Source organism: Elaeis guineensis, chromosome 5, assembly GCF_000442705.2.
Source record: "Elaeis guineensis isolate ETL-2024a chromosome 5, EG11, whole genome shotgun sequence".
Taxonomy (NCBI): Eukaryota; Viridiplantae; Streptophyta; class Magnoliopsida; order Arecales; family Arecaceae; genus Elaeis; species Elaeis guineensis.
In genome coordinates, this window is record NC_025997.2 from 77,944,279 (window position 1) to 77,960,764 (window position 16,486).

Here is a 16,486-nt window from a genome sequence, read left to right on the forward strand (position 1 = left end):
CTATCTGAGTTTCTAACTTAGTGATGAAAGGATACTGGGTGCAGTCAAGTACTTATCAAGTTGGTGTGTGAGTCAAGATGGAATTGACCCCTCTGAATTAGTAGGAGATATGCATCAGTGTATTTCAATTTAGCAAAACTTTGGTCAGGATAATCCATGAAATAGATTTAAAAGATTGAAATATAATATGATCGACTTAATTAGGGTTGACTGTTAAATCCTAGGTCACCTTGAGCATTTGGATCAAAGGGATGAATTAAACTGTAACCATGCGCCAGTAGGTTCTAGAAGGTTGCTTTACAATACTTCAACCTATCCGGTCATCGAGTCATCATTGCAAGATGGTTACATCGATTGGTATAGAAAATTATTTTTATGCTACCTGCTTAGGTTTGAATCTATAGGGTCACACGCATAAGAAGATTTGGTCAGATCTGATGGCTGAAGAGTCTAATTAGATTGTGACTCTGATGAAGAGTCTTACTTGGACTAGGACTCTGTGGGAGAGTCCCACTGGGACTGAGACTCTACCATTTATGGAGAATTAATTAGTAATTAGATTACAAATTAACTTAATTTGATTGAGTAAAGAGCTTTGGAATAAGTCTAACTGAATTAGATTCAGTTCAACTTAGATTGGGATTGATATGATCAAATCCGATTATAAAGAAAATTTGATCCTGATTCGATCAGGATTTGGACTCAGCTAATTCCTAATTGGATTAGGAATTTGATAAGATATTTAAATTTCTAATTAGATTAGGTTCATTTCTATCAATAATTTCAATTCAAATTTGATTTGGATTAGAATTAAATTAGAAATGAAGAGTCTAAGTCAAACCTGGACTCTATCCTTATCTTTTGCACCACATCTGGATCCATGCCAATTTCTCCATGCCTAATTGGATTTGGGTTATGATTTTTGGCATCATGAGAGAGGATCCAATAAGGGTGGTCAACAATAGCTGATGAGTCATAATATTATCTCTTACCTAATTTGAATGCGATCCGAATTAAAGATAAGATGCAGATTAGAATTTTTTTTTTCATATATGATATATTGCTGGTATCATATTATTTTTTTTTTATTTTTTTTGAGGAATTCTCTAAAGTGTGAGACTTTAAATTCCTTCTCCATATCTTAAAGATTTTTTTGAAATTTTTTGGGATGCCAAAAGGAGATTTTGGTATTGATTTATGGCACCCTTCCTTGGAAAGCTCTAATTCCTAGTCTATAAAAAGAGATCCCCTCTCTTGGATGTCATATAATCAATTTTCTTGCTGATTTTTTATTTTTAGAGCCTCTTGTCCTCCTCCTCTCTTCCTCCTCCAGATCTTCTATCACTTTGGAGTGTTTAAAGTGCTTGTAGAAGAAGAAAGAGATCAGTTGTTGAAGTTGTTCACAGACTAGCATCTTCGAGCCCCTGATATACACCAGTCTTCACTTGGATTTTCATATAGAGGCCAGACGACTTCGTGTGGCTGAAGTGATCTGAAGAACACCCTCTCCAATCATTGGATTAGAGAAAATCAAGATCAAAATTTATTTGGTAATGATCTCTAATTTATTTTGATTCCTATATAGATCTAATAGTTAGATCTAAAATTTCAGTATCGATGAGATCGATATAATTTTTATTTTAGATCTAAAGCATATATTTTTCATATCAAAGATCCTAATATGATAGTTTAAGATTAGATCTTATATATGTGATTAGGATTAAATTATTTAATCTATTATTTTCATTGTATAAAATTTTAAAATCATATGTACTGCACTACCACAGATTTCCTTCAACTTGCATCGACTTCATCAACCTGAATAAAGCCTATCCCGAGAATAATTATCCATTGCCTCAGATCGATCAGCTAGTGGATCATATTTATGGGCATGAGCTCCTCAACTTCATGGATGCCTTCATTAGTTATAACCAGATTCGGATGGCGGCTGAAGATGAGGAGAAAATAACCTTTATCACTGACCGTGGGCTTTTCTATTACAGGATGATACCCTTTGGCCTAAAGAATGCAGGGGCTACCTATCAGCGATTAATGAACAAAATCTTCAAAGACCAACTTTGCTGCAACATGGAGGTGTACGTGGATGACATGTTGGTCAAGAGCCGAGCCACTCCAAATCATATTGCTGGCCTCTAGAAGACCTTCAACACCCTCTGTCGATTTCGGATGAAGCTGAATCCAGCAAAGTATTCTTTTGAAGTTATCACTGATAAATTTCTTGAATTTATGATATTGCAAAGAGGTATCAAGGCAAACCTCGAAAAGATTAAGGCAATTCTTAAGATGACGCTGTCAAGAACTATTAAAGAGGCATAGCATCTCACTAGCAAGGTCACTTCGCTCAACCATTTTGTTTCCAAGTCGGCTGAGAGGTGTCTTCTTTTCTTCCAAACCCTCAAGCAGCCAAAAGACTTCTAATGGATTGTTGAGTGCTAGGAGGCATTTGAAGAGTTGAAGCAATATCTTAGCTTTCTACCACTACTTGCGAACCTCAGTCGGGTGAAGTGCTATTACTGTATCTCGCTATCTCTCCAGTAGTGATTAGCACAGTCTTCGTTCGAGAAGAAGGATGGATTCAGAAGCTCATATATTACACTAGTAAAGTTCTTAATGATATAGAGACCATATATTCCAAGCTGAAAAAGCTGATCTTTGCATTGGTCGTCATGGTGAGGAACTTCGGCCTTATTTTCAAGCTCACACCATTGTGCTACTTACTGATCAGCCAATCAAGGCCATTCTCCACCATCCAAATATCCTGGGATAGACTACAAAGTGGGCTCTAGAGCTTTCAGAGTTGGATGTGTAATACCATCCGAGGCCTTCCATTAAAGCTCAGGTGCTGGCAAACTTTATTCTAGAGTGCACCATCCTGAATGGACAAAGCTCAAAGGCTGGAAAAGGTTCAAAAAGTGGAGAGAGCTCAAAAGCTGGGGAAAGCTCGAGGAGGGAGGAAGTGGATGCAGAATCTGACCCTGAGGAGCTACGGACATTGCATGTCGATGGCTCATCAAATGCATCTGGAGCAAGGGCCGGGCTTATCTTAACCAGTCCTGAAGGAGATATAGCGGGATATGCTCTGTGCTTCAACTTCTCAACTACCAACAATGAGGTAGCATAAAAAGCTCTGAGAGGAGAATATGAAGAAATGCCTTAAAAAGATAAAGGATTTGGCCTTAACCTTTTTGAGTTTTGATATTCAATAGGTCCATAGAGCAGAAAACATCAAGATAGATGCATTATTGAAGCTTGCGGCTTTACTACCCACTGACCTAGAAAAGGGGACCTACTTCGAGGTGTTAAAGATCTCGAGTCTCGAAGAGCTTCTTGTTATCTAGTAAGTTGATGAAGAATCCTATTGGATTGATCCTCTGCTCAGATATTTGAGATCAGATGAGCTACCATCTGATCACAGGGAAGCCTAAAAGATAAGGAAGCAGTCCGCTCGTTATGTTCTATATGACGACAAGCTATACAAGCGGTCATTCTTCCTCCCTCTTTTGAAATGTTTACACCCATCTGAAGCTGATTATGCACTACAGGAGGTCCACGAAGGAATCTACGAAAGTCATTTAGGGGGTAGATCCCTCTTTTACAAAATTCTTCGACAGGACTACTACTGGCCCACTATACAGCAAGATGCAAGCAATTTCATCAGAAAATATGATCATGCTAAAGAATTTTCAACATTCAGTATCAGTCGGTAACACTTCTGACTCCCATCAGTGCCCCATAGCCATTTGCTCAGTGGGAGATGGATATTCTTGATCTTTTTTCTCTCGCATCAAGTTAGCACAAATTTCTTTTGGTGGCCATCGACTATTTTATAAAATAGATTGAAATCAAGCCTCTGACCTACATAACAAAGGTAAGAGTAAAAGATTATGTTTGAAAATTTATTATCTGCCACTATGATCTTTCCAAAGTGCTAATCATAGATAACGATAGACAATGTAGTGATGCTCAACTTCATGAATTCTATAGAGAATATGAAATAGAGCACCGCTTCACCTCGGTAGGCCACCCACAAATAAATGGAGAGGTGGAGGTGACCAACAGAACTCTTCTACAGAGCTTGAAGGCCAGATTAGATCGAACTAAGGGGATCATGTGTAGATGAGCTTCATCATGTGCTGTGGGCTTACCGAACCACTCAGAGGATCCTAATTGGTGAGACTCCTTTCAATCTAGCATTTGAGTCTGAAGGTGTCATACCTATAGAATTTGAGCTCCCATCCCTCAGAGTAGAGGAGTATAATAAAGACACCAACTCAGTATGGTTTCGGACTAATCTTGATCTGATCGAAGAAAGCAGGGAGTGTGTCATTGTGAGAATGACTGTCTATCATCAGAGGGTGGCCAAATACTACAATACTCAGATCAAGACCAAGGAGTTTCAAGTTGATGACCTGGTATTATGGAGAGCTGAAGTTTCACAGCCCACTGAGCAGGAAAAACTATCATCCAACTGGGAAGATCCTTATTAAGTGGATGAGGTAGTACATCCTGAGACCTATCGGCTAAAATAACTCAACGGGACTCTACTCCCTAGGCCATGGAATTCGGCCAACCTGAGCATGTATCATCAATGATGTTGTACTATCTTGCCCTTATTATATATATAAATTTTTAGGTTCATCAATTTATGTTTGTTCATAAAAGTGGTGTGAAAGCTCAAACTCCTGTACCGCAAGCTTTACAAAGGTTTTTTCAATCGAAATTGTTCTTACAAAAGTTCTTTTGGTTGGAGCTGAGCTTCCAAAGATTTCTCTGATCGAAATTATGTTTAATGAATCAAAGCTAGCCTAAAAGGATCTTTAGAGGGCTAACTAAAAGGATCTTCAATTTGCAACAATCAGCCTTTGATCGGCCTATCACATCAATGAGTAGAGCAAAAAATGCCGCTTGCATCAACGAGCAGAGCAAAAATACCATTCGCCTCAATGAGCGGAGCAAAACATACCACTCGTATCAATGAGCAGAGCAAAAATACCACTCGCCTTAACAAGTAGAGTAAAAAATAAATGCCACTCACGTCAATGAGTAGAGAAAAATATCACTCGCATAACGAGCAGAGCAAAGATGCCGCTCGCATGAGGAGTGGAGTAAAGGTGCCACTTGAATGATTGCTTTCAATTAGCATTGGCTCAAAATAGTCTGTGATCGATCTAGCCACTGCTAAGATTTTTTTGTTCAATTCCAAAGTTTCTCTAGTCGGAAGCATTTTTATCAGAGTTCGTTTGGAGTAATTTTATTTCCCTTAAATTGGAACATGTTCATCTAAACTCCTAAGGTTGGAATTGAATCAGATCAAGGTAATTCTGAGTTCCTCAGGCTAGAGATAGCCTCTGCATGCTAAGTGGAAATACACAAGCATGAATAGAGAAAATGCAGATGCTATGGAAGATTCTATGAAAGATAATTTTCTTTCATTCATCCAAGGATTTACAAGGAAGAAGATGGCATCTGAAGCACCACCTTACAAAAAAAAAAGATAAAGGCCTATAAGGTAGCATCAGGAGCTGAGGGTCCGTCGTGGGTACAACGACTGTAGCGGGTTCCCAGAGTTCATCCAAAAAATTTAAATTTAATTCTGGATACTTAGTAGCAACTCTATCCTGAACCAATTGCTTCCTACCAGCATAGACATCAGTGGAGAACTCGATCTTCTCATCTTCATACTCCATTGTTGCTCGAAAGTTCGCAATAGCCCTTGAGGTGATCTCTGCTCCCTTCTTCTTTGCTGCTTTAGTTACAGCTTTACTCTTCTCTAATTGGGCTTCAAGCTCCCTTATTCTCCCTTGCAGTCGAGAGTTCTCTTTGACAGCTCCTCTCAGGATCGCTTTGGCATCTTCAGCCCTCCTTTCAACGGTGTCGGCCCTCATGGAGACCTCTCCAGCCTCCCTTACAACCTTGTCTTTAGTGCCCTTGAGCATCTTGGCATCAGCTTGGTGCTTCCTTGCTTCAGCTGAAAGATTGCGGTAGCTCTTTATATATCCATTCAGATAATGGGCAAGCTATCAAGAAAAACCTCTTATTAGTACACATGATAAGTGTATGTTTAAAGTAAACAAAATTATAGAAGCTTCAACTTATCCAGATAAAGCTCTCCACAGTTTTTCTCCTCACCTCCCTGTGTAGCTTGGCCAGCAGCTTGGTTGCATCGGCTGGGAGGAGCATCCCGATGAATAGCTCATGCGCCAGCTGGTAGTCCTCTAAGGCTGAAACCTCGAGCTTTAGTGTAGTTGGTGCGGCCCCAGAAGTCGCAGCTTCATTGGTTGGCTCATCTTTCAGGGAGAATGTGATGATAGGAGGAGCTGGCAAGCTCGAAATCATCTCCTCAGGGGCCGATAGGCTCAAAACTACCTCCTCAAGGGCTCGTCTAGTTTGGCTTCTTTGATCTCCATCAAAAGCTGGTGAAGTCAAGTCAGATTGAATCCGCACAACTCTGAAGTCACCAGCACGAGGAGGCTGAGGACCCTCTAGCTCAGGAACTGATGGTGCCAAGGGATTACTGATCCTGATAGGGGTGCTCCATCCACCTGTAGGTTCAGCTATCCTTTTTTTATGGGCCTCCTTCTCCACCTCTTTCAACAAATCCAAGCCCATCTCCGCAACTATCTCTGCAACCAAGCTACCAAATGATTAGCGTAAGGGTAAAGTGAAAATTAAAGAACATATGACCCTGAGGTAGGTGACCTATGTGCACCTTGAGGAGCAGCTTGACTAATGCCGGTGTTGAATAGTGTGTGCACCAATAGAAGCTCCTTCAGCATCGGGACTTTGAAGTTATGCAGGGCCTCCATCTCCTACCTCTTGTGCTGATCCAATAAAGGTTTTTTTAACATGACCTCTTGAGGTTCACCCCAGGCGACGAACCCCCAGTTCTCATTGAACGTCTGAAAGACGAAGAGAAATTGCTCCTTCCAATCATGGACAGTGGTAGGAGCATCCTGTATTAATAGACGGATGTTCTTTCTCCTTCATGTCGACACATACCTCCACCTGTTAGGAAATATGTTGTAAAGCCAATCATCTAGGTTGTAGATGATTGTGCTCTATATAAGTATATGAATTATAAAATGATAAATATTATCTGACAAATTTATCATAAGAAATATATCTTTCAAAATAGAACTCATATGTTATGATGAAGTCCTTAGAACGACTATCAAAATGATAAAAGAGAATTTATCATGTGGTTCTTAAATTCTGCTCACGATTAAATGATACAATTGTTACAAGGACGATAATTGTATTGAGCGTAGGTCGTTATGTGCCATATTAGTTAGTTATCCTCTTAACTAAGATGTGTGGTGATACGGATATGGCATACAGATGATATATAGGAGTATATTTTACTGAGCGTGACCACTTTCAGAGTACTCTACTGTCAAGGGTTGCTCTGATGGGATATGGGTATATGTGTCCCTTTGACTTGAGGCTACCTTGGTGACTTGCAAGTAACTCACTGTGCTTTGATATCGGACTATCCAAATTTTTAATTTGATGATGGACATACAGTCAAGTACTTGTGAAGTCTAAGTGTGAGTCAAAATAGGATTAACTGCTCCAAGTAAAATTGGAGATGATGCATCACTGTGTTTCAATTCAGTAAAACTTTGGTCAAAGTAATCCTAGTGAGAAGTCATAGAATTTTTAAGGTTGAGACATAATGTGGATCATTCTTCTTGGATTGATAGTTTAACCCAAAGTCATCCTTGAGCATCAAGTGTCAAAGGAATGAATTATATGGTAACTATATCCATATGGATTCTAGAGTATTGCTGGGCATATATTCAGTCTATCCGGATATCGGGTCTCATTGCTAGATGGTTACATCGATTAGTACAGAAATTATTCTTGTACTATAGGTTTAGATTCGAACTTATGGGGTCACACATATAGAAGTATCTGTCTGATCAAATAGTTGATCGATGATTATGAATCGCTGAAAGGTTTAATTATCAATTTGATTGATGATTAATTTTTTGCAAAGATTGTAATAAATTATTTACTAATGGCTAGTAAATTAAAAAAATAATTAATTAATAATATGATTATTAATTGACTCAATTTAATTGAACAATAGGGATTAGATTAGATCTAATTGAATTGGATTCAATTAGATTGGCCTTAGATTAATTGGATGCAGCTCTATTGAATAACATGACTTATTCTAATTGATCTTAGAGATGTATGAATATGAAATTATTTTTTATATAGACTTAGATTGGATCTAACTCTATTGGATAATAGGCTTTGATTTCATCAAATGCCATTTGATAATAGGCTTGATTGGATTAAGCCCTATTATCAAATAACTTCCCTGATCACAATCAAGAATCATTCCCTGGGTCAATAGGATTTTAATCTAACTAATTATAAATTCAATTGAAATCTAATAATTGAGCTAGGATCTAATTAGTTAATTTGTTATAATTAATTCTTAAGTTAGTTACAATTGGATCCAAGAATTAGTTAGAATTTGACCAAGATCTTAAATCCTATTTAGAATAGGACTCAACCCAACCAACCCATGTGATATAAGAAACTCCATGCCACCACATCTCTTTACGTTGAGAAGAAACCCCATGCCCCACTTTCTTGTGTGCCCTCTTTCCTCTCTTCCTCACATGAAAAAGGAAGAGGCGTCCCTCCCCTTGTGGTCGCCCAAGAAGAAAAAAAGGTAAGGGGGCATCCAACTCTCCTCACGCCTATCCTCTCTTCTTCTCTTTCTTCTTAAGATTTTGTTGTTGGTTTTTATACATCAAAGAGAGGCTTCTTCGTTGGTTTTATAGTAAAAAATTAGAGAAAAAAATTCTTCCTAAAAAGAGAGAGATCAAGAAAGAAGAAAGGTCTTCTTTCTTGTGCGCAGCCTTGAAGAAGAAGGAGTTCTTCTTTTAATTTTTTTTTATTTTTTTTAAGATAAAAATTAGATTAGATCTAATTTTTAATATATAGATTTAGAAAAAAAATATCAAAAAAAATCTAACTAGGGTTTGGGGCTCTCTAGAGTTCTAGATCAAGGAAAAAGATGGATCTTCTTTCTTGTGCGTAGCCTTGAAGAAGAAGGAGTTTTTCTTTCAGATTTTTTTTAAAATTTTTTTAAGATAAAAATTAGATTAGATCTAATTTTTTATATGAAGATTTGAAGAAAAAATATCAAAAAAATTTGGTTGGACGTTTGAGGCTTCCTGGAGTTCTAGATTAAGAAGAAAAAGAGAGAAGAAGAGAGAAGAATGGTTCTTCTCTTGGATCCCTCTTTTAGATTTTTTCTAAAACTTAGGATTCTATATGATTTTTAGCATGAAAAATCAGATTAGATCTAATTTTCATCATAAAAAATCAAAGAAGAAAAATTCTTCTTAAGGGCGTACGTGAAAGGAAGGGAGAAAAGTTTTCTCTTATATGTGAGAAATTGAAAAGAAAGGGTTCTTCTGTTGATCTCTATTGTAGAGATCAGATCCATGGATTCAGGAAGAAAGGGAGAGGATCTTCTTATTCTTTAATTTTATCATATTTCTCTTAGCTTAGCCAAAGGATGGTGTCCTTGCGAGCTAGCACTCTCGAAAAGATCGATCAGCACAAGGGCTTCATGTGGATACCCATAGAGGCCGGATGCATGTGTGACTGTCAAGCATCATGAAGAACCATCTATCATAGATTTTGGATGTGGTGATCTACTACCGATGGTTAGATATAAAGTTTTATATTTAATTAATATTTATATATGATCTAAATATATATTAGATATATCATGTACTTGCTAAATTTTAGATTTCAAATATGCATACATGCATATTAATTCATATCATAGAACCTGCATGATGATTTAAATTTGATCTATATATACATTATAGATTAAATTATTTAATCTATATATATTTTACTGTAAAATTTTTAAAAATACATGCACATCACCCACCACGCTTCTCTTCAAATGGTATCAGAGCGGAGGTTCATTATGACATAAAAATATATGTATGTAGAGTTGAAATCTAGATTTAGTAATGTATTAGGTATGTTATGATCTATTTTTAGATATGATTTAATTTAAAATCAGATCTAATATAATTTATATTTGATCTAAATTTTTGCATATATAATATGTAAATTAGATTAGATGTTCTGAGTAGCAAAGTACTTAGATTGGGTAATCACCAAGCCATCTAGTCATAGAAGCAAGTAGGGTTACATGACCCTCTCTTCCTATTCAATGGGGTGCTCTTCATGACGTGTAGGGGTGCCACTATGAGATCCCATGAAGAAGAAAGTGAAAGGAGAAAACTTACTTTCTTGCGAAACCCTAGATCTTGAAACCCTAGATGTTGTTGTATGTGATACAAATTGCAAAGAAATTAGTTACATCTAATCTTGATTAATCAAAATTATTTTGATTGAAAATCATAAAAAAAAATTTAGATTTGATCTAAAATATTTTATGATTTAATGTAAAAGGTTTACATAAGAAATTATTTCATAATCTTAATCCATATTGATGCTATATTTAATTAAGAATTAAGAGATGTATTTTAGATCTAGAATTATGATTAAAGATCTAATGACATTGCATAAAATATGGGGCATGGGTTGGCTCGAATCAGATCTTTTTAATTAGGTTAGACCTAAGGTTAGAATCAAAGACATAATGGACTAAAAAGAGTAGTTGATCAAATCTAACCAATAGTTGATTTAGATTAAATCAAGGATACTCTAGATCAAACATAATAGTTGTAATTGATCGAGTTCATATCTTTGATCAAATCAAATGGACCTTAATTGAGGCTCAAAAGTTGAGCCTGAGTCATTAGGCTGATTAGATCGTTAGGTGACTCGAGTTAACTCATGTTGTTAAGGTTAATCAGTATGACTGATTTAGATATCCTAGATTGACTTGTCGGTTGGATCGACTTATCTTTAGTCCTTCTTATGACTTGATGAAGTCAGTGGGAGGATTTATGATGTGTCGATTGAACCAGCTAATTTCTAGTCTTTTACAAGACTTGATGAAGTCAGTGGGAGGATTTATGACTTATAGGTCAACTGATATCTTCTAAAAGATTTAATTAAATCTTTTAAATTATTAGGTCCATAAAATAAGCTAGTTATGGAGATAACTAGATCATAGCCTCCTATTAAGGTGAATAATAATGGATCCATTATTTCTGATTGATATTGCAGGCGCCATCCATCTGATTTCTTTCTGAATGATGAAATTATCATTCATCATACGATGACTCTGTTAAACTATCTGATGGTGGTCAGGTTGATCGAGCCATCCTCAGACCTGATCATTTATTGGCTAGAATTACTGAGTAAGTTCATGTTAATGGTTGGACCTAATTGAAACTTTTAGTGGAGGCCCATCGCCTACTGAAATAAAATCTGGGGTGAAATTAAATACTAGAAGTTGTTTGGAGAAATAATTGATTGAGAACCTATCCATGGATGCATATGGGTTGATCGAGCCATCCTCGGGCTTATATCCATGGATACATTGGTTGAGAACCTATCCAAATGGGCTTAAAAGAGAAATCAGCAAATCGTTACTAGTCAAGATGTTATATGATAACTCCTTGAAGTTTTTCTATTGATAATACTACTATCTGGGTATAGGATATCGATAGTGCAAGTCATGCTTGCAAATAGTTACAAAAGACTTCAGGATAGTAGAAGATTTGAAAATGGCAAGAGACTCCTAAATGTAAGATATGAAAGTCTGTTCTAGTCTTAACATCAGGAATCATTGAGCTTATTTTCAATCCTGAAGATATTATTTTAGGTGATTGTCACTATTATTCAATCTTATTGATGATGTTAATAAGTATGATTGTTAGAATATCATTGTGAATGATACTACAATAATGAGTGGATAATTGAAAATGACATAAACGCAGTCCATAGCCTGTTAGTGTAGTGTACACATCTGACTAGCACTCTAGATTAGATAATGTCACTAAAGCCTACTTTTGGAATAATTGACTTAATCATCTTTTATTGGAAAGGATGAATGAGCCAGTGATGTTCTGAGTTTAGTACATATTGATGCATTTACACTCATAAATATTAGTGCCAAAAGAGGGCTTTACTACTTCATTAAATCTCTGACGACCTATCTTGACATAGGTGCGACTTGCTTGTGAAGCACAAATCCAAGTCGATTGAAATATTCAAACAATTCCATAATGAGATAGAAAAATAAACTGCAAGAATATTAGAATTCATCAGTCAGACCGATGAAATGAATACCTTTACAATAAGTTTTGACATATCTAGGAAAAAATTAGATTCTCTCTCAATAGACCTCTCCTGGGACACCACTGTTTGAAAGAAAAAATTAAACTTTGTTAGATATAGTTCGATCCACTATGGATTTTCTAGTCAACTAGAGATTATGCTTTAGAGACTACTTGATATGTGCTCAAGAATGTTCCAAGCAAATCGATCACTAAAACTTCATATGAGATATGGACTTGGGTAATTCGATACTCACTTATCTTAGGTTTGGGGTGTCGAACTTATGTGAAATGTTCACAAACCGACTAGCTTGGATCTTGATCTGATAAATATTATATTAAAAATATTTTTTCTACCTTTCTGATGGACATGAGATGTTCATGTATCTTAAGATATTTTTTTTGGTAAAGAAGTTTCTTGATGAATGAATTGATGTCATTGAGAGCAAGCTTGGTGAAGCTTGATAGGTAGAGAAACCAATTTTGATACAAACCAACAGAATCAGAGTTGATTAAATCAAATTTGAAATCCGATGTAAAGGCATCCTTGAATAGATATAGTAGAGTACCGTATCAGTCAAACAGATACTTTAATTTCTAGATTCGGGATGGAGATTTGATCTCCCATACAGATGCAATACAGAGATTTAACATTGAGAAGTGACTTGAAGCCATTAAATCTGAAATGAAGTCCATGAAGATCAATAATGTATGGACATTCGTTGGTTCACCTGAAGGGGTAAGACCCATAAGATGTGAGTGAATTTTAGATAGATAAGAGGCACAGATGAAAAGGTAGAGATCTATTAATTCTGACTGATTGTCAAAGAATTTCATCAGAGTTATAGTGTTGACTATGATGAGATAATTTTCTTGTGGCAATCCTCAAGTCCATTTGGATTGAATCAAGCTTCTCAGAGTTAGAATATATGTTTTGAATATATGGCTTTGTTAAGAATGAAGCAGAATCCTGTACGTACAAATAGGCTAATAGTTTTGTAAAATTATTCTTTGTGCTGTTTGGATGAAATTTTCTTAATCGAGAATGACATCCCTACATTATAGAGAATAAAAGCTTGGTTGTCATCTTTGTTCTCCATAAAGATTTGAAAGGTTATGAGAACCATCTTTAAATATTTATAAAATACTAAGGACCAATGGCTCGTTTATAGAGAATCTGACTTAAAATCTATGGAATACTAATTTTAATTTTTAGTTGAATGAGAATGACAAAGTTGTGTCAGATTGGATTTTATTCTAAAAAGATGAGCGACATGCTGGAAAGATTCCATGCAATAGTTAGTAGCCAATTTTATTTGTGATATGAAGTTCTTTGTGGTATCTGATACTGGTAAAAAAGTTATTTGGTTATGAAAATTCATCAGCAAGCATGGAGTGGCACCCTCCATTGATGGTCCAGTCTTTCTGTATTGACAGTAGTAATGGAGCCATAGCTCAAGCTGAAGAATTGATGTTCTATCTAAAAATCAAATATTTTCTGTATTGCAATCACCTTGTTCGATAAGATCGAAATAAAGTCGACCTTAAGAAGATCGATCGAAAAGAGAACTTGATCGACCCATTGACTAGAGCAATCTGATCTAAAGAGTTCGATGATCATAAATGAAAGATGGGTATTTGATACCGATCAGATTGGCTTTAGTCCAAGTGAGAGTTGTTGAAAAAAATATCCTAAAGTCAATCATCTAGATTGTAGATGATTATAATCTATATAAGTATATAAATTATAAAATAATAAATATTATCTGATAGATTCATCATAAGGAATACATCTTCCAAAATAGAACTCATATATTATGATGAAGTCCTTAGAACTACTACCAAAATGATAAAAGAGGATTTATCATGTGGTTCTTAAATCCTACTCGCGATCAAATGATACAATTGTTACAAGAATGATAATTATATCAAGTGTAGGTCATTATGTACCATATTAGTTGGTTGTCTCTTAATCAAGATGTGTGGTGACATGGGTATGACATACGGATGATATGTAGGATTATATTTCACTGAGCATAACCACTTTCAGACACTCTGCTGTCAAGAATTGCTCTGATGGGATATGGGTATATGTGTTCCTCTGACTTGAGGCTACCTTAGTAACTTGCAAGCAACTCACTGTGCTTTGGTATTGGACTATCTGAATTTTTAATTCGATGATGAAAGATTTTTGGGTATAATCAAGTACTTGTGAAGTCTGAGTGTGAGTCAAGATGAGATTGACCGCTCCAAGTAAAATTGAAGATGATGCATCACTGTATTTCAATTTAGCAAAACTTTTACCAAAGTAGTCCTAGTGATGAGTCACAGAATTTTTAAGATTGAGATACAATATGGACCACTCTTCCTGGATTGACAGTTTAACCTAAAATCATCTTTGAGCATCAAGTGTCAAAGAGATGAATTATATGGTAACTATATCCATATGGGTTTTAGAGTATTGCTAGGCATACATTCGGCCTATTCGGATGTCGGGTCCCATTACTAGATGGTTACATCGATTAGTACCAAAATTATTCTTATACTATCAGTTTAAGTTCGAACCAATGGGGTCACACACATAGAAGTACCTATCTGATCAAATGATTGATCAACGATTATGAATCGTTGAAGGGTTTAATTATCAATTTGATTGATGATTAATTCTTTATAAAGATTGTAATAAATTATTTACTAATAATTAGTAAATTTAAAAAATAATTAATTAATAATATAATTATTAATTAGCTCAATTTGATTGAGCAATGGAGATTGGATTAGATCTAATTGAATTGGATTCAATTAGATTGGCCTTGGATTAATTGGATGTAGTCCTATTAAATAATATAACTTATTCCAATTGATCTCAGGGATGCATGAATATAAAATTATTTTTTATATAGGCTTGGATTGGATCTAACCTTATTGGATAATAAGCTTTGATTTGATCAAATACCATTTGATAATAGGCTTGATTGGATCAAGCTCTAGTATCAAATAGCTTTCCTGATCGCAATCAAGAATCATTTCCTAAATTAATAAGGTTTTAATCTAACTAATTATAAATTTAATTAAAGTCTAATAATTGGGCTAGGATCCAATTAGTTAGTTTGTTATAACTAATTCCTAAGTTAGTTAGGATTAGATTCAAGAATTAGTTAGAATTTGATCAAGATCTTAAATCCTATTTGGAATAAGACTCAACCCAACCAACCCATGTGATATAAGAAACTCCATGCCACCACATCTCTTTACGTTGAGAAAAAACCCCACACCCCACTTTCTTGTGTGCCCTCTTTCCTCTCTTCCTCCTGTGAAAAAGGAAGAGGCATCTCTCCCCTTGTGGTTGCCTAAGAAGAAAAAAAGTCAAGGGGGCGTCTAAGAGTTGGACGCTCCAAACTCCTCATGCCTACTTTCTCTTCTTATCTTCCTTCTTAAGATTTTGTTGCTGGTTTTTATGCATCAAAGAGAGGCTTCTCTGCTGGTTTTATAGCAAAAAATTAAAGAAGAAAAATTCTTTCCAAAGAGAGAAAGATCAAGAAAGAAGAAAGATCTTCTTTCTTGTGCGCAGCTTTGAAGAAAAAAGAGTTCTTCTTTTAATTTTTTTTTTTATTTTTTTTAAGATAAAAATTAGATTAGATCTAATATTTAATATATAAATTAAGAGAAAAAATATCAAAAAAAATTGATTGGGGTTTGGGGCTCTCCAGAGTTCTAGATCAAGAAAAAAGATGGATCTTCTTTCTTGTGCGCAGCTTTGAAGAAGGAGTTCTTCTTCTAATTTTTTTTTTAAATTTTTTAAAATAAAAATTAGATTAAATTTAATTTTTTATATAAAACTTTAAAAAAATATATATAAAAAAATTTGATTGGATATTTGAGGCTTCCTAGAGCTCTAGATCAAGAAGAAAAAGGAGAAGAAGAGAGAAGAACAGTTTTTCTCTTGGATCCCTCTTTTGGATTTTTTTTAAAATTTAAGATTTTATATAATTTTTAGCATAAAAAATTAGATTAGATCTAATTTTTATCGTAAAAAATTAGAAAAAAAAAGTTCTTCTTAAGGGCATGAAAGGAAGAGAGAAATGTTCTCTCTTATACGTGAGAAATTGAGAAGAAAGGGTTCTTCTCTTGATTTCTGTTGTAGAGATCAGATGTATGGATTCAAGAAGAAAGAGAGAGGGTCTCTTTATTCTTCAATTTTATCAGGTTTCTCTTAGATCAATCAA